A 20,255-nucleotide genomic window follows, 5' to 3' on the forward strand; every position below is an offset into this window, starting at 1 on the left:
CCAAGGTGCATAGTATCGTGCAAATAGCAGAACACCCGCTTAACAGCCTGCCAATGCTTGGTTCCTGGGCAATGCATGAATCTACTCAATAAGGAGACCCCAAACCGAATATCTGGCCGTGTATTGCATAAATAAATCAAACAGCCCACAGCCTGCTGGTACAATGTCTGATCAAAGGCATCCCCAAAATCTTCAATGCTAAATTTCATCCCAGGCTCCACAGGAGTTGTAACTGGCTTGCAATCTTGGAAAGAGAACCGCTGAAGCAACTTCTGGATGTACTTAGTTTGTCACTAGAACAATACCATCATCCCACTGTATAAATTGAATGCCCAAATAAAAATGCAAAGGGCCTAGATCACTCATCTCAAATGAGGAATGTAATTCAGCCTTAAAGGCTACAATATTTTTCTCATTGGGGCCTGTGAGCAGCGGGGAGGAGCATTTTTCGAGCAAAATCTTCCGAGCGTCCAAGCGAAGGAAAAAGAAAGCTTCCAACTATGCAAAAATATGGCAAAAATGGATCAGAAGAAAACATAGTTTCACTTAGAAATATGCAAAGTATTATATCAATGCATATTTTATACAAAAATCTTTACGTGAATCTTTAGGAATGGTGAGAACATAATGGGATGGCTTTTGAAGAAACCCACATGTAGAGTAGGCTTCTCTATGAAAATTCCCTTATGATCCTTCTTATAACTTTTACTTAATAGGGGGTGACATTGAAAAACCTCTCTCAACCTAGGTTTCTTCAAAGAAAACTCATTGAAGCAAGCCATCTAGGTAGTTTCGCCAGCGAAACCCCTTTGAAGTAGGTCTTCCAAGGTAGTATCGCTGGCGAAACTACCTTGGACAACACTTTTAAAAGGGACATAACTTTCACATCCAATGTCCAAATATAGTCATTCAACCACTCAAATTGATCGGAACACCCCATTTGAGCACATTTATGGGGTTATATTTTGGAAAATCTTGCATATATAGTATTAAATATTACATGTATTTTATGAGAGTGATATATAAGACCAAGTTAATACTTATTTATAGTAATTTAAACTTCTTTAGAAACATGTCCTTAAATATCTTCTTATTTATGCTATAAAAACACTAGAAAGATATTGCCATATGATATAAATGTGTTCATAATTAATTAAATATGTATAGTACTATTACATTAAGAGTGATTATGAGGGATGTTTCTTAAAGGAATTATTTTTCAACACATTTTTAAGGTAATAACATGGGTACAAGGGGATGTCTATAAATAAGAATATTATGTTGTGTAAAAATGAATGAGTGACTAGTCTGTATATTTTTATGATAAAGGGATCTACTTCTAGTGAAAATAAAAGTGTAAAAACCATATTTCCTAAAGAAATACTTTTTTTTTTAATCTCTTGAAAAACACGCTCGAATAAACCTGCTCATAGGTTTTTGCTCGTAAAATTGACGCATCCGTGAGCAGCATGTCATCAACATATAAAACAATGACCAAAAAAACATCCTGAGTCCTCTTAACATAGAGGGTACTCTCAGTTGGACTGTTGCTGAATCCCTGGGCAACCAAATATGTGTGTATCTTCTCATACCAAGCTCTAGGTGCCTGCTTAAGGCCATACAGAGCTTTGTGAAGCATGCACACCAAGTGTTCCTGTCCATCCTGCACAAATCCACAAGGCTATGTAACATAAACCTCCTCATGCAAGTCTCCATGTAGGAATGTTGTTTTGATGTCCAACTGATGTACTTGCCATCCATGATGGGCTGCCATGGCAATCAGGCATCTGATAGTGGTCATGCGAGAGGTAAGGGCAAAGGTTTCATCAAAATCAATACCCTTTTGCTGAGCATACCCTTTCTCAACGAGTCTTGCTTTGAAGCGGTCTACTGAACCATCAGCCTTCGGCTTAATCTTGTAAACCCACTTAGTACCAATGGCCTTTTGCCTAGAGGCAATTCAGCCAAGTGCCATGTTTCATTTTGCATGATAGAATCATATTCTGAATGCATGGCTGCCATCCAATTACTATCCTCTGCAGCATCCTCAAATGTCAGAGGTTCTTCATCACTGCATGTGCTCTGAAAGGCATAATCAGTAAACAACCCAGATGCATGATGAAATTTTGCATGAGCCCTCGCAGGTAAAGGAGTATGTAACCTGCTATCTCGTAATGTTTCAATCAGCCACCTGGGCACCTGTTTGGATGACTGAATGGCTGTCCTTTCCTCATCAACTGCTTAGTCAATATTTGCCTCATCCATAGGCATATGTGGTTCAGCCACAATAGGCTGATTAGGTGCTGTACCAGCCTGCATAACAACATGGGGAATCAAACTGGAATGTTCTGAAAATGAGGGACTTTCAGTTGTCCTCCAGTTGTCATGGGCAGCATTTGTTCAAACACATCCCAGGAGTAGACATCAGGCTGTTTTTGACAGGACAGCAATGGCTGAGTGGAATCCTTAGCAAAAATGACATCTCTGCTTCTAATAACTCTCCTGCTGGAGGGATGATACAGCCGATACCCTTTGCTTTCAACATTGTACCCCACGAAAATGCATTTGAGAGCCTTATCATCAAGTTTAGTACGATGTTGTTGTGGCACATGTGCGTAGGCCAAGCAACCAAATACTCTAAGATGAGCAACAGAAGGCTTTGCATCTTCCCCAAGATACATCCCTCGCATACATGGCGAGTTGGAGTATGTATGTGTGGCATCTCGGACACCATTTCATGGCTATGTAAACGTAGCAAACTTCTGAAATTGAGATGGCCAAATCGAGCATGCCATAATTCAGCATTTGCCAGCTGTGATGGGGTGGTGGTGAATAAAGCATCATGCAAAGCACTCTCATAGTGATCAAGTCTGTAGAGACCATGGCATAAAGTTCCAGAAGCCACAATTGTATCACCATCACTAATGTCATGTACGGTGCATCTGTCATCCAAAAACTTCACCATTAAGCCACCACGGGCAATGGTTGAGACTGAAAGCAAATTCTTTTTGATGCCAGGCACCCATAGCACATCAGAGAGTGTAAATGCACCCCCATTTGCTGCAGTAAGTACAATCTTTCCCACTCCTTGCACAAGATGGGAGGAGTTGTTGGCACATGTCACCGTGCCTCCATGAGAGCTAGCTGCATAAGATGTAAACAAATCCTTCTGTGAGGTAATGTGCTTGCTAGCACCACTGTCAAAATACCATACATTGGCATCACTCACAGATAGGCATGCATCATGAACAGACGGATTGTAACTGCATATAACACTATAAAAGCCCATTCCTCATCATGGGAGGATGTATAAGTGTAATTTGCAGCCTCTTTGTTATTCGACTTGGGCACATTATCTGTCACTGCCATGCTAGCCTCTTTGCTCTTTTCCTTCTCAAGCCTCTTGTGACATTTATTAATGTAATGTCCTGGCTTCCTGCAATAGTTGCACTTCCCCTTTTTCTTGGGTTTATCACCCTCTTTTTCATACTTGCCAGATGGCTGGCTTGCATCTTTCTTGGGCTTGCTGCCCCCCTGAAACGCAGCCTTACCTTTGCCTTTCTGGTTGGCAACAAAAGCCTGATCAGCCACATGCATCACGGTCCTGTTATGTCTGGACTGCTCCTCTTGCAAGAGTACAGAAACAAGCTCATCGAAGGTAATCGAATTGGGATTACCCTTCATCATAAGCCACATAGTAGTGGACACGTTCTGATACGTGTCGGGGATGGCCTACAACACTGTAGAAACCAACGAGGCATCCGAAATAATCTCATCCACAGATGCTAATTGCTCCCATAAATCCTTTACCTTCATGAGATAATCATCCATGGAATCACCATCAAGCATAGGAAGAGTCTCCAATTTCCTCTTCAAGTATGCCACACGGGCTTCATTCCTGACTTGGTACAACTTTGCCAAACTTTCCCAAGCTGCCCTTGCTATTTTGCATGACCGGATGTGAGGAATAATGCTTCTTTTAATAGATAATGTAATCAAGGCATGTGCGTTGGCATTCCGGCCATCCCATCGACTCTACTCTGGATATTATTTGTTTTGAGAATCATCATGTATGTTTGAGAATCGTCATTATTCGAAGTCTATGTATGTTGAATTGTGACTCTCTTTTATCATGCTCTCTTTTATCCTCTCTTTTCATCTCTTTTCTCCTCTCTTTTTCTCTCTTATCTCCTCTCTTTTTCTCTCTTATCTCCTCTTTTTGTCTCTTTTTCTCTCTTTTCTCCTCTCTTTCCTTCTCTTTTTTTCTCTTTTATCCCCACTTTTTCTCTTTTCACTTTCTCTCTTTTTCTCTCTTATCTCCTCTCTTTTTTTGTCTTTTTTCTCCTCTGTTTTCTCCTTTTTCTCCTCTCTTTTTCTCTCTCTTTTCTCCTCTCTTTTTCTCTCTTTTCCTCTCTCTTTCCTTCTCTTTTTTCCCACGTGAAGCTTCAATAGCCTACCATTGAGCAAACAAATACAGACTTCTATCACTTTAATTCAAAGAATCAGGAGTCTATAAATGTTTGCTCAATGTCAGGCTGTAGGATTCTAAGCTTGCTCAATGTCTTACAGGTATTCTAAGTTGTAGGATTAGTGACATGACTTCTTTGTTGTTTTGAGAATCATCATTATTTGAAGCCTATGTATGTTTCGATTGTGATAGGTTGCTCCATAAGATGTTGCCTACACCAAATACCATGCCCGCATCAAGAGATGAAGCGAAGAAGATGCTAACAACAGTGGGTATGGATTATGATACCATCCATGCTTGCCGTAATGATTGTATTCTCTTTCATCGTGAGCATGGAGATTTGGCTAGTTGTCTGAAGTGTGGGGAACAATGATATAGAGATGACTTGCAGGGTGAGCAGATACTGGTAAAGGTCTTGAGACACTTTCCCAAAGGATATAGCACATGTTCCGATGCAAATCCATAGCGGAGTTGATGACTTGGCATGCATCTCATCGGTCCACTGATGACACATTGAGGATTCCCACAGATTGTGCAGCTTGGAAGCACATAGACAATCAATGTCCAGACTTTGCGAGGGAGCCACGCAACTTACATCTTGGGCTCACCATGGACGGTGTGAATCCTTTCGGGTTACGCTCGACATCTTGGTCGACATGGCCCATAGTCTTGGTGAATTACAATATCCCACCATGATTAACATAAAGAAGGGACACTTCATGCTTGCACTACTTGGGCCAGGGAAGTACAAGGCCAAAAATATGGACATGTACATGGCACCTTTGATAGAGGAGTTACAGTTTTTATGGAGAGAAGTGCGGGTCTTTGATATTTCTAGAGCTCCTAGACATACCAATGATATTTTGGTCAGGGGTATCTTGATGTGGACCATGCATGACTACCCAGGATATGGAGAGTGCACAGGTATGTGGTTGTGTCTTTACATGTATAATATAGGATTATGCTTTTATGACTCTCTTTCACACACATGTTTTATACTAACACATTCATGCATGTGTGTAGGACTTGTTACAAGTGGGTAGGTCATGCTTGTCCTATTAGTGGATCAGGTTTGAAATCGCTTGCACAATACTCCAAACATATGAGGAAAAATGTTTATGAAGGTCATGCTCAGTACCTTCCGTTGGACCATCTCACATGTGGTCAGCTTGATCCACCACCACCATATTTGAAGGCAAGTGACTAGATTCAGACTTGGAGGGAGAATGGAGAGGAACCTCCTCGTGGTATGAAGAGGCTATCGATCTTTCACGAGCTTACTTATTAGGGTCAGTTACAAATCAATCATCTCTTGGATCCCATGCATATCTTCAAGAATGTGGGGGCTACTATTTGGGCACACTTGGTTGGTTCCAAAGACTCGAGAGGAGTGCGAGAAGACTTGTATGCTATGAATAGGATGTCTCGTTTGTGGCCCCAAGTGCATTCTTTGGGAAAAGTTATCCTCCCGAAAGCAATATGGATCTTCTCCCTTGAGAGAGGAGGCAACGGAGAAGGCAGGCATTGCCTCTTTTCAAACACCCCGAGGGTACATGCGTTGCTTGAAAGGAGCATTTTCAAAGGACAATAAGCTTAGTGGGCTCAAGTCCCATGATTGGCACAAGGTCTTACAGAGGTATTCTAAGCTATAGGATTAGTGTACTGATAATCATCATGCATTAGTGTAATTATGATTATGTTATATTATTGACATGACTTCTTTGTTGCTTTGATAGTTCATCCTCCTAATCACAATGAAAGGGTGCTTACAAGAAGAAGTTAGAAATGCTACATTCAAGATCAGTGGTATTGTGAGATATGCTTACTATCAAATCGCATTGATTGCATTTTCTTCAATTTAATCTAAAGAATCTGTAGACTGATTATGAATATATCTTACATGAGTATGTGAAATAGGTGAATATCTCAAAGAGAGATCTCCATATCAAGCATCAAGAAGGCTAGGGTGGAATCCATCGAAGCCGTATGCTTTCTTGAGAAGCACTTTCCCTCGAGCATTATGACAACTCAAGTGCACTTGCTTGTGCACATAGTTGATAAGGTGGCCATTGCGGGTACCATTCATAGTCGGTGGATGTTTTTTCTTGAGCAGTTTATGAAAACTTTAAAGGGATTTGTAAGACAAAGAGCAAGACCAGAAGCAAGCATGGCAGAGGGATGGCTTGTGCAAGAGTCATTAGTATATATCACGGAGTTTCTTGTATCCACGGATCCCAGAAGCTTGGCATAACAAGGATGATGATCGCATCATTGGCGAGGTTCCCCAAGGAAAAGGGATTAAAAGAAAGATGAGTGAGGAGCAAATGGAGAAATTCAATAAGTTTTGTATCCTCAATAGCAAGGAGATGCAGAAGTGGATTGAGAGATATGAATCGGCCAAAGCATTTTTGGACGAGATTCAGAGTAATGTACAGGTGATCGCAACCATATCCATGGGATCTCGCCCTTCTCTCTACTCACATGTCACTTGATTGGCTACAACTGGCTCTATATAAAGCCGAACGCGATGGAGAGACAATATATGAGCATGAGCGAGAGTTATCATCTGGATGTATGATGCATTAAGTTTCTTACCTCTTGACGTAATTAAGTAATTATTTGTGGCAATATATGCTATAAAATAGATGCATCTTCATTGTTTTAATGATGCTATTTTACAGTACAAAAAGTATAGTGCATTATGGTCATATGGATGACATTTTTGTGTGGAACGCATCGATTCAAAGAGAGTCACGTATGATTGTGGAGTCATGGCTAACTTCACACAAGATGACCGAGCAAGTGCTTCAGATACCAATCTTCTCTCCTCATAGTTGGATTATTGTGGAACCATATGCGAAATCTATGAAATTGATTTCAGACGATTTAGTATTTTCATTTTTGATGTAAAATGGTTTAGAACTATTTACAACGGTCCCCATGCAACAGTGAGAAAAGACAGTAGCGGTTTCTTTGCAATAGACTCCACCAAACTTTGGACCGATGAAAGTGATACTTTTGTTCTTCCCGAGCATTGTGAGCAGGTGCATACTAATGATTTAATTAATCGAAGCTTTCATTTTTAAAGATCCATTGATACATGTACTTAAGCATAATTTCATATATGTAATTGATGGAATTTAGCCAAGATGGTGGTACTGATCCAAGTTGCACCATGAAGTAAGTAAATTTTTGAAGATAGAGATGTGGATATGGAGATGCCACTACCAATGCTGGATCCAATTGATCCAGATGGATCTAGCGAAGAAGATGAAGATCACAATATGAGCCAAGAGGAAGATGCACATAATTACATCGTACGGGAGGAAGATGGAGATCACGATATTGAGGAAGAAGATGACGATCATCAAGAATCACCACACTTTATTGAAGAAGATGATCAAGTGCTCTTAGGTGAATGTACGATGCTAGAGTACGATGATGATATAGGAGATCAACTCGGTATAGAGCTAGAGATAGATGTGTTTGGTGCATTAGACTTGGCTTAGGATGAAGCCGTTAATGTAAATGCTCTTCACTGATTTTTTTCATCTCAAACTTGGACGTGAATATATGAGCTTCAAAGGCTTGATGTACATGCTCTTGTACTTTTATTCTCTCAAAGGATCAAACATGTATGAAAAGGAAAAAAAAATTGTCATTGGGAAAAACTATCTTTTAAGATCAGTATGAGAAAAAACACTCTCTATAAAATGTCGCTATAGGAAACTGTCTTAGTATTGCTATATAGCGACCATTCACAAGTCTAATAAGTGTCACTATATAGCGACTATTTACAAGTCTAATAAAGGTTGCTATATAGCGATGCACTTTAGACGTTGCTATATAGCAACGTTTGCCTAAAGTCGCTATATAGCAACCCTTAGCGAATCCCACTTTGATTACCGACGATTAGCACCCCATGCACACTAATTGTCGGTCCTTAAACATCGGAATAGGACCCGTGTGTGTGTGTGTGTGTGTGTGTGTGTGAGTGTGTGAGAGAGAGAGAGAGAGATGGGCACACTCAATCGATTGTCTTCCAAATGATCATTATTTTATAGCCTCAAGGGTTCTCCAATCCTCACATAAGTCCACATGTCAACACCTTATTGTTGCAATCTTCCATCTTCTTGCAATCATCTCTCTTCTTTCATGTCAACACCTCATTTTTGTAATTTCCCATCTTCCAATCATCATTCTATCTTCTTTCCTTATACCACTCTCCATCACTCTAGTGCTCTATGGCACCACAATTATCAACACCCCCCCTTGGTTCTAACATGGCTATTGCAAGGTGGTCGGATGTGGCAACTTTCTCTCTTGATGCATTTAGGCAAGTTTGGCCCCGTAGGTACTTTGGCTCTTCACTCTTCCTTTGTCTCCCTATGAGTTCAAGCAACCTTGTCCACATAGGTAGTTTGGCTCTTCACCTTGACTGCAGCATATGGCCTCATAGGGTGGACTATAATACTTTTTGTAGAGGCAAAAGAGGTAAAACATACAATAGCATCTTCTTCTTTCCTTATGTGGTTCTTGGCTCTTCGACATTTTTTGGCTTCAAGCACATCGAGCTTGATTTTTGGATCATTTTTCATTTTCACATTACTATAATTTTCCTTATGGAACAAAAGTTATGCCCATTTGAATTTTGAGTCAGATTAATGATGAGGTAGCACTATGGATGACGTGGTAGTGCACATGTATTCACATGTTGTCTAAAAAATATGCTCAGGAAGAGATTTTTGAGTGCCAACTATGCATATTGAGGTCACTACTAATGTGGTAGGTGACATGTGGCTTGCTGATGTGGTACTATGGCTAATGTTGCCACATGGCACTTCCAGACCAAACCTGGGTGTGGTAAAACTACCATGTAATAGTTGACTAACCAATATTATCTACTTCACCTTATTGGGTTAACCTTGACCATATTTAAGGTTTAAGTGCTCTGTATGATGTTAAAGATAGTGTAAATTGCACTATCCACATAGGGCATAGGGGCAAACCCTAACCCTAACCCTAAGGGGTTCACATGTATATCTTCATGTTCATTGTCAATACACTTGGTATCAAAGAGAGTTCAATCCCTTGCTTCTGTCAAGGTGTCAAGCTTGTGCATCCCATCAAGGCACTAAGCCCTCCATGTGTGAGGCATTCTTCGATCCTTGTGTGAGAGATTTCCATTTGCTTCCGTCAAGGTGTCAAGCCCGTGCATCCCGTCAAGGCTCTATGCCCTCCATGTACGAGGCATTCTTCGATCCTTGTGTGAGAGATTTCCATTTGAGAGAGAGCGTTAAGCCCTTGTTCCATCGAGGCACAAGCCCTCTTCTTGAGGCATGTTCATTCCACCATCTCTAGCTCTCATCGTAGATCTCCTTCTCCTCTTTGATTAGGTTCAAAAAGCTCAAGAATCCGCTTCCTGGAGCTTGAGATATGGTCTCTTGAGTGATATATGATTCATTTCATGCTTCCGTTCATTTTAGTGAGATTGTGAGTGTTTTGAAATATTGAGAGATTCTATTTTCCTCTCCATCTACTCCTCTGGTTCAATTCTTTTAATAGCTAGCACTCCAAGAGCTTTGATATCTCCCAGTCGGTTGAATACTTGGAGGAGGGTAGATTCATTGATTCAATCAAAAGGATATGTTGTGCAGTGCTTGATATATCTCCAATGAGTAGCTCAAGAAAGCATAGCCTACAAGCGTGGTGCTGGCTTGGGTAGCACAAGGCTTCTAGCAAGTCATTCGACTAGCAGCTCCTTCTATAGCAGCAACTACAACCAGAGCTAATCCAAGCATCTCCAAAGGTGTCCGAATAGCATACAGCTCATGACCAAAGGGCTTCGCCCAACAACACCGACTACACAGCGCTAGCCATAAACAACAATGACAGCACAAAGCCTCTACATAGCCAAACAACTTAGTGATGAGCTGTGTGCCTACAGGACTTGAGCACCCGCCGACGAGCCTCCAAACAACAACGCTCCCTCTCTGGGAGCTTAGCTCCAAATGACATGCCACACTCTACATCACCGAACACTCCATGGTGCAGATTGCCTCCTCCATCGTTGTCACCAAGCGCCTCCACATCTATGACCTTTGAAGTAGTAAGGGCACCAAGCATTGGCCAAACGCTCAGCCTCTAGCTCCAACGAGCCCTAAATTTGACTGAAGCAACGTCCTACAACAGACTAGCAAACAAGCCTTGCATGCAACGCACGGTGAGTACAACACGAGATGACGGAGTCTCCTTCTACAACTGTTCAAGCTTCCAAGCAACTCCCCAGAGCGGCTCACCTCTAATGCCCCAGCTAACTCTGGCACCACGACACTACCTAACAAGCTCCCAGCCTCCAACGCAAACCTACAGCATTTAAGCCACAGCTACGACCTCCACACCACTGCCTTCATGAGCGTTTGAGTTTCTCCACTCCATCTGACGATGACCCGGCTCAGTCCTATCTCCATAGCCCACGACTGTAACACACGGAGCGCCCATAGTGTCCTTACTCAAGCAAAAGACCTCAAGCCAATGGGGGCTCCTCGATGGCTCCTCCATGACAGTCAACAAACAGAGAAGGTAACGAAATCCATTAGATTCTATCACACCCAAGATTGGCTAACACGTGTCAAACTAGCCACTCTTGGTCAAGAGAAGGTATCCTAGTGGGTTGTTCAATGCTCAAACTAACTCGGGTTATGTTAACCTTGGATTAAATATTTAGATAAGGTTGTCTAATTTTTAAACATGTGGCAGACATGTCATGTCATCTGCCCACGTAGCAAAGCCACATCATCAATGCCTTGTAGCCACACTTGCCTCTTACAGGCACACCTATGTAACAACATGTGCACCCAGCTACCATGTGGCATAGTGTCTCCCTGGCACACCTTGTAAGCAGCATGTGACCACCATTACCATGTCACACTGCCACCTCACCACATGCCACATCATCATTTTGCCCCTTCTTGGGATCAAAGTTTGGCCTATCCTTCCGAGGCCGTATCTTTTGATCCAAAGAGAATTTCGCAGCACTCAAAAAGGTAAAATTTTGCACCATCTCGCGCTCTATGCACCTATCACCATATTATGCATATGAGATTCCTACAAGCTAGAGGCCAACACTAGCACATTTGCCACCATCGCCCAAACTATAGAGAGACTAGGCGAAAAGTGTGTTCAGAGGGAAAGTAAGAGTCCTGAGACAAGAGGATGGCCATGCGGAGCTCTAGTTCTTTTAAAACAACGTAGTCCTTTAGCTCTATAACGATGTAGCTTGTAAAGAGAAAGGAAGCTTCTAAAAAACACGCAACATGGAGCGAAAGGGAGCCATCATGGAGTGAAAGGGAACCATCGTGGAGCGAAAGCAAGTATACGACCTGAGAGTTGGTCGTAGCGATTGAGTCTCCAAGCTAAGGCACCGAAAAAAGAGCTCTGCAACGAAGTGAAGGATCAAAAGGAATGCAAGATAGACCCATGAGCACGGAGAGTTAGAGCACACAGTTGAGTTGAAATGCTGCCCATCGATACTATAGTGGAATAACCAAGAGAGCTACTAAGAGCAGGCCGGTAAGAGGGAGTCGCAACGGGCTAGCATGCAAGTTCGTGTGAGTGAGAAGGCGGAGAAAGAATTCATGCGAAATAGTTCCAAAGGACTTCGAAGCACTCGACCAACCAAGCACAAGGCAGGAACTGCAAGCGAAGAGTAATAATGCTTTGGGCAACAGCGTAAGCCTCCTCAACGCGATCTACAAGCATCACGCCAGTAACCAAAAAGAAGGCGAGAAACTGTAAGAAGGATGCGCCATGCAAGTCCATCGTAACTGTGCCATAAGGTGGGTATATACCTGAGACAACGCCATACGGTGGCGTAGTAAAAAGGAAGCAGTGTGAAGTATAAGCCGCCCAAGCGAAGGCAGGGAGGTAGCAGAGCTAGGCAATGTGTGTGTGTGTGTGTGTGTGAGAGAGAGAGAGAGAGAGAGGAGAGAGAGAGAGAGAGAGAGAGAGAGAGAGAACCTATTTGCACCCTAAACCCATAAAATCTAGTCATCATGGCTACAAGGATGAGAGAGAGAGAGAGAGAGAACCTATTTATGAGTTTAAACATTTGCACCCTAAACCCATAAAATCTAGTCATCATGGCTACAAGGATGAGAGAGAGAGAGAGAGAACCTATTTATCTCATTTCTTAAAAATCAACACTTAAAAGAGTTTAAACATTTGCACCCTAAACCCATAAAATTTAGTCATCATGGCTACAAGGATCAAAGTAATCATCATTGTTCTCATCTTGCTCATTGTGCTCATCATCGTTATGGTTTGTAAGACCAATAAGGTCATTTTCATACTTCTTTCCCTCATCATCATCATCAGTTGTATCACCTCCTCCTCAATTATTCCAAGTGCAGCAGAAGTTTTGCTAACAGGAGGAACTTCTTCACAATGGGTGGAATGGGCAACATCATATGTCCATTTTGGAGCTTTCTCCCCATACCCTGCATCCTCTAAGGTAGCTAACTTTTTACAATTACAATAAATACATACAAGCTTGTTGGCTCAATCCTCTAAGAGTTATTTCTCAAAGTGTTGCGGGTGTATTTCTAGTGACTCTAATTCCTCTTGGCACCTAAGTTGGAGCATGGCTGTGCCAAAATCCTCATGGAAAGTGGATGTAGAAGTTCACAACTAGCACCATTCATAATCCACCATTTCCATGCAAGAGTAATTTTGTCTATTGCTTGTATATTAGGTGATGCAAATAATCCCTCCTTGCATTGATACTTAGCGCCTCATTGCAAGACCTAATAAATGTAGCATCCTACAAATAATATGTTGAAACCATCGTATGTAAATCATTCATGACACCAGGGATCTCTTTTCATTTCATGTTCCACCACTCCTCACCACTCTCAATTAAGGAGTTTCCCAACACTAGATTACCCAACACTCTAGATTAAGGAGGTACCCAACACTCTAGATTAAGGAAGTACCCAACATTGTGTAATGGACTATGAGCTTTCTCCCATTACTTTCTAAAGATATTTCATATCTCCCTCTGTGCATCCAAACTTTTCCAATGGCTAGGGCCTTGAGTCCATCACTCTCAATGCAACCATTACAGGTAATGTTATTCTCATGGCATCCTCAAAAGACTTCATAATTGTGGTAATGATGTCTTATCTTTCACATCGTTGCATTCATCTCTAATTACTTTACTTCCCATATTACACTCTCATCTTTGGAAAGTGTCACAATGGAAAGTCTCAATCAAAAAAGTCTTTATTTTATTCAATGATTAAAATGTGTAAAATGTGAAGGACAAATTGATGTAATGGATCATACCAAGGGTTACAAGGTCTATGGTTCTGAGTGATCACATGAGTGAGTGTGTGAACATGTATGTGTGTAGGCGTGCTTGATTAGGTGTGACTGATGATGTGTTAGTCTCAATAGGTGTGATTGAGTGAATATAGGAGTGTGGTGTGTGATTGAGAGATTCTAGGAGACATTGGTGGTCTTCCTGATTGAGATGATTATGGATCTAGATTCCACCTACTCATGGGGGCAGTTGCTTATATGTACTCCATTCTATGAATGAATTAATTGCTCATTGCCTTCATACTTGTGCCATTGTCTCTACCTCTTGTCTACCTCCATCATGGTGGTATCAGAGCCACTCAGCCTCCATGAGCCTCCTTGAGCCATTTCTAGCCACGTCATCATTTTCTTCCTCACACTCATTTCTTCTCCCTTTTTTCCTCTTTCGAGCAAAATTTCCAAGCGCTTATTCTCCCTCTATAGGCGACCATTTCTAGAATGCTTTGAGCTTTAGAAAGTAGGGTGAATCTCCACATCCAAGCAATTAGTGAAATATTTCTCCAGCCACCCATCCTGACAGCTTCTTTAATCAGGAACTTTTGCATAATTCTGCATGCTGGAGTCGTATTTCATCAATTCCTCCTAGCAAGAGCTTGGAGACCGTATGAGCTAGCTGCAGTTCAAATTTGATCTCAAATGCTTTAGTATTCGAGAAGAAATCAATGAAAAATCAATTAAGAATGGTGCACTTCTCATAGACAAACTGACGTGGCATTGCACATTGCCTTGCTAGTGGATTATCTCTGGTACAAGACCTTTCTTTCTACCTAGAAAGCCCTCTCAAAGCTGCTTGCTACTGCTGGTCAAATTTCATCCTCCAAGTTGCTGCTATCTCTGGTTGCTGTTTTGGACAGTTTTAGCTTTGAAAAGGTTAACCAAGTTAACAAAAAATTGGGGCTTTTGACCTTGACTAGAAGTTTTCAGTATATTGACTCTTCTTGAGAAATAGAACTCAGTTATGGAACTCATGTGTGTCATTGTACTTTGCATTTATGGAGATGACTTAATGGTCTATGCAATATATCTTATGATGGATACTCTTCATAGGTTCTCTGCCTTGGCTTTGCCTAAAATGCATGTAATGGTGAAAGGTTATGTGCTTCACTTGAGTAGTGATTTGATGAGCATAGATCTGAAGATCAAGGAAGACATTATGTGCCTCAATGGTGATATACTAGCTATACTAGCTAGTGATTCTTTTATGGAGATATGTTCTTGGATGCATGACAAGAAGATTATGAAGGACAATACATCAGAAGGTCTAGTGATCAAAGGACATGCTGAAGACATGTTGATGATCAAGTTTGATACTCCAGGTTCTCTCGAAAAGGACAAGAGAGGCATCCCCAAAGGATACCTTTCAACTTCAATAAATTAATGAAGACATTACACATTAGGTTTAGGGTTTGTGTGTGGTCAATAAGGGTTCTCTGCCCTGGGATGTCCCCCTCAAAGGATTGTTAGTCTTATGTGAGTTTTTACCTTCTTAGACCTATGGGGACTTCCCATGCATAGTCATTGTCCAATCTTCCAATTGTAAACCAAGACCAAAGTCAGAGTGAGATCGTGTTGGGATGAGGATGCCCAAATGAGTCTACTGCTGATGCAACTAGAGTGAGTACCAAGTTGTGGATCATGTGTGTTGCCATTAGAGGTGGGCAAGCCATGAAGTTTCCCATGGACTACTGCTAGGGTTGAGGTCATCAATTTGTGGGGGGTATGAATGACAAATTGATGTAATGGATCATACCAAGGGTTACAAGGTCTATGGTTGTGAGTGATCACATGAGTGAGTGTGTGAACACGTGTGTGTGTAGCTGTGCTTGATTAGGTGTGACTGATGATGTGTCAGTCACAGTAGGTGTGATTGAGTGAATATAGAAGTGTGGTGTGTGATTGAGAGATTCTAGGAGACATTGGTGGTCTTTTGATTGAGATGATTGTGGATCTAGATTCCACCTACTCATGGGCAGTTGCTTATATGTACTCCATTCTATGAATGAATCAATTGCTCATTGTCTTCATACTTGTGCCATTGTCTCTACCTCTTGTCTACCTCCATCATGCTTCCATGCTTGCTCCAACAAAATGCATGCAAAATCTTGTTCCTACAAGCAATTGCAACATTGTAGACCCATTCCATGAGCCATGAATTGTCTCAAGCTATTGATGTGATCAAAAAAATTTCACAATTTCACGAGTCTCACCAGTAATTTGCCTAAACCACAATACATTCTTATACCAATCAATGAGGCAGTCGATCAAGAGATCAATGTCAAGCAAGTAGGACCAAATAAGCGAGCAAGAAAAAGTGAGCAAATCATAAATGGTTGGGCTACCAATACATAATCTCATTGTATGTATGTACTAATCATTAATAAGGATTTAAAGTGCTTCCTCAACATTGAACATGATTATAACATAATATTGCAAGTGCACATTATTAATAGTGTTCTAAATGTACTTACTCTTTAGATTTTGTTGGATTGGTGGGATGTAAGTTTTTGCAAATAAAAAAACATGGGTTTTGTTCCAAGAGTGAATAGAGTTTCAAAAGCCAAGCATTTGCACGATGCACATACATGTAATGTGGACTATTCCATTCAAGACGTCCTATGAAACTTTTCACTTGTGTGGAAGATTTCATTGGTGATCTCACTCATGTTGGTGGAGAGAGAGAACTTAATTATGGAGGATTACAAAAAATTGAATGAGTAAAAGTGAGCGAAGATAGGGTGCATCTTTATTAATGATGCCTTGGCAATGACATAGGTCCAACTCTCTCATGGACTTTTGAAGAACTTAGATAGTTGCTTAAATAAGGATTTGTCAATCTATTATTATTTTGTTTTGATTATTTTTTTTGGCTCGCTCACTTTTTCTTGCTTGCTTTTTTTGGTTCGCTCACTTTTCCTTGCTCACTTTTTGGTAACCCTCCCAATCTTTCAACACCAAGTTCAAGGTGTGAGTGCAGCACCTTGATGTGTACAATTGGGGAAACTCTCTTTGTAGTTGTCTACTAGCCTTTTTACAAGTCCTTGCATTATCCATGATAATTTGCACTTATTTTTCTTGGCCTTAATGTTTCTGCCAAAATACTTGCTATGTAAACCCCAAAATTTCTTTCATTTTTTGATTTGATGGATTTATGAAATGGCTCTCCTCTCAGTGATACAATCATCGCATTCAAACAATGGGTACTTTTTGATACATTTCCATCCATTTGTAACAATTGTGCATCTTATATTATGCAATAGCTGAAAAATACTTTGGTTGATTGTGATCTTTCTACTCAACATATGCTTTGTCTAGTACAGTTGTCTGCAAGACATTTTAATTTGGGGGTTTGAAACTACATCATACACATGATACGATTCAATGCATCTGGCATGTCAATGTTATCAACCATAATGGATAACGAGAACAAAAAATTAATCAACCAAGTAGGTACTGAGCCATCTCCAAGTTCTAGTTCTGAATACTCTCTACAATTTATGGTTGCCTCATGGTCTGGTTTCCACCTCCACTACTAGCTCCAATTCTTCATAGTGTAGATGCTAGTGTTTCTTAATTCCCAAATTAAAGTAAGCTTACACCAACCCTACTGAGGTGGGCCTCACTACTTGTGGAAAGTTGTGTGGTTGAATTCTGGGATTCTATTACAAACATAGCAGATGTGACATTGGAACTATTGCTTATAGCCTGGCAAGATGTTCTTTTTTGCCTTTTTCAACTTGAATGTAATTTCTCTTAATTGTCAAGAAGCTCCATGTGCTTCCCCAATACCCTGGAAAATTCCAATAGATTTGTTTGTGGAGCTAAGTAGGTGACCCCCCCTAATACAAGTGGCACCTCTAGATCTCCTCTCATTATAAAATTTGCATCTCCACTCAACCTAGTCACACGAATTGATTGCAAACTCCCATTTTCAGCCAATTAACTTATGTTGTTTTCACTCCCAATATGTTTCCTCTCTTTTGGAATACTTGAGAAGACTCCATTAGCTATACCTTGACTAGAAATCTCATGAATATTATGTGGGAGGGAGTTGCATTCACTTATGATCATTTTGACTACTGTTAGCATTTTCAGCTCAACCATTGTCTCACCAACCACATTGTGTATAGCATCATGTGAGGCCTCAATGCTATTAGCTTGAGTCACAATACCTTTCTTCCTACTTGAAGCTCATTCTCTTACTTCTAGTACCTACACATCTATTTCTCGTCTCCATGCTTAAAGGTTGCAAGCTTTCAATCCAAAAGAGAAAAAGCATAAACCCATACCAACACAATCTCCCCAAATACAATTCTTATGTCACATGACTATAAAATCATGATTCCAATCCAAACAACTATGCAAAAATAACTTCTTGAAAATATCAATACCTCACATAATCCCCTTTGCATTCATTGCCTTGTTGTTGTGGTTGATCCTTATCCCAATACATTAGATATTGGAGTAGTCAACAACTTCAGCAACAACCACAATGAGCAGACTCTCTCTCTCTCTCTCTCTCTCTCTCTCACACACACACACACACACACACACACACACACACACACACGTCACAACTCAATTGTGGTACATCTTACCCTAACACACTAGGTGTAGGAGATATGGACATCTTGCCAAATGAAGAGCGCTTACAATTCTTGCAAGCCCTTGATATGTAGAAAATGAGCAAAAAAGCCAGTCAAAACTACCATTCGAAGAAGCCTTGATACTGCCAATATAAAGACAAGTACATTTGGTATTAAGACGTTTACCATTCTGTGTAAATGAACATCCTAATGGTATTTGGCAAGATTGTGGTCTATAGCTCCTACACTGTGTAGGACTATGGAGCACAATCTTGCCAAATGAAGAATGGTTACATCTCTTCAAGCCCTCTATATGTAGAAAATGAGCAAAAAATCCAGTCAAAGCTACTGTTTGAAGAAGCTCTGATACTACCAATATAATGACAAGTACCATCGGTATTAATACATTTACCATCAAGGTAAATAAATATGCTATCAGTATATGGTGAGTGTATGTTCTATTACTACCATTTTTATCATGATTACCACTAGAAAATTTCTTGATACTACCAATACATTTATCTGGTTCACCACTGGATTTTTTAGGTTACTAGCATGATCACATTATTTGCATGCATTTTAGGAACGAAATTGATGTTTGTGAATAAAAGTTAGCGCAAATGTGAAAACACTAACAACATCCCTGGTTATGTCGTTGTTTGGTAGTGCTTTGTAAAAGCTATGCGAGAGCCTTGTAACTACTCTATGACTACTTTGTCAGTGTGTGTGATAATTATGAGACTTCTTGGTAGCGCTTTGTGACTGTTATGTGAGTGCTTTCTGAGTATTATGTGATTGCATATCCACAAACACTATATGTATATTGGCACAAAACGAAGCCAACACCCTTGTCCAAGATATGGCAACAAAGAAACATTTCTAGGAAATGAAAGCAATGTAGGAAAATCAATTTATCAAAATGTAGTTTAAAGATAATAAGGCATACTATTATAGAAATCCTCGTACACTTCAAATGAATGCAAGTACAAGTTTCTCTCTTACTTCATGGCTTTAGTTGGAAACTTGATTGACCCTATAATAAGGCCTCAGGGCAATCATCAAGAAGCTTATAGCAGTAGTCGCCTTGATGTCCACAAAAGAAACCCTTCATAACATCCTACCATCCTTCATAGCCCCATGGCTCCTCTCCTTAGCTTTGATATGGTTCAAAATGTAGAATTATGCACCCTCTTCATTGTCTATCTTTGCATTTACTACGAAGTTAGCCCCCACACAAAGAGCATCACAAATTGCACCATGATGTCCTACATACATAGGCTCATCAATGAGCTCCTCATCACTATTCCAACCATTTAGTATTCCCAGTTGGACACATGCTTTATATTATGCAGTTCCTCTAAGACTCTTAAATACAAGCATTGCAGTAGCATGATGACTTTTTCATTGGTGTTTACCTACTAGCCCCTTGTGTAGCTCCTTTTACACAATGCATGGATTGTGTATTCAATACAGGCTGATAGTCCCACTTTATAAATCTATCAACATCTCCTTCCAAAACACTCATGTGACATTCCTTTTCCAAGTATTCAACCATTGCATGGCTATTGTATCCAAGCCACTTTGGGATAAGTAATGGAAGGTTGAAACACAATGATTGCATACTTCCCCTCCCTCTCTCTTTAATCATTTATTTTGCTTCAAGTTGTTGTTTCCCTCTTGCCCTCATGCTTCACGTAGTCACTTACTTGCTTTCTCTCCACTCTCCCCTGCCCACTTGGAAAAGACAATTACCTTGCATACCTAGATGAATGAAGGGCCATGAGACAAAGAGACAAACCACTAGTCAACATGCCCTTCCATTT

This window comes from Dipteris shenzhenensis, chromosome 18 (genome assembly GCF_047967505.1).
Source record: "Dipteris shenzhenensis isolate YYH24624 ecotype China chromosome 18, Dip_SZ_1.0, whole genome shotgun sequence".
NCBI lineage: Eukaryota > Viridiplantae > Streptophyta > Polypodiopsida > Gleicheniales > Dipteridaceae > Dipteris > Dipteris shenzhenensis.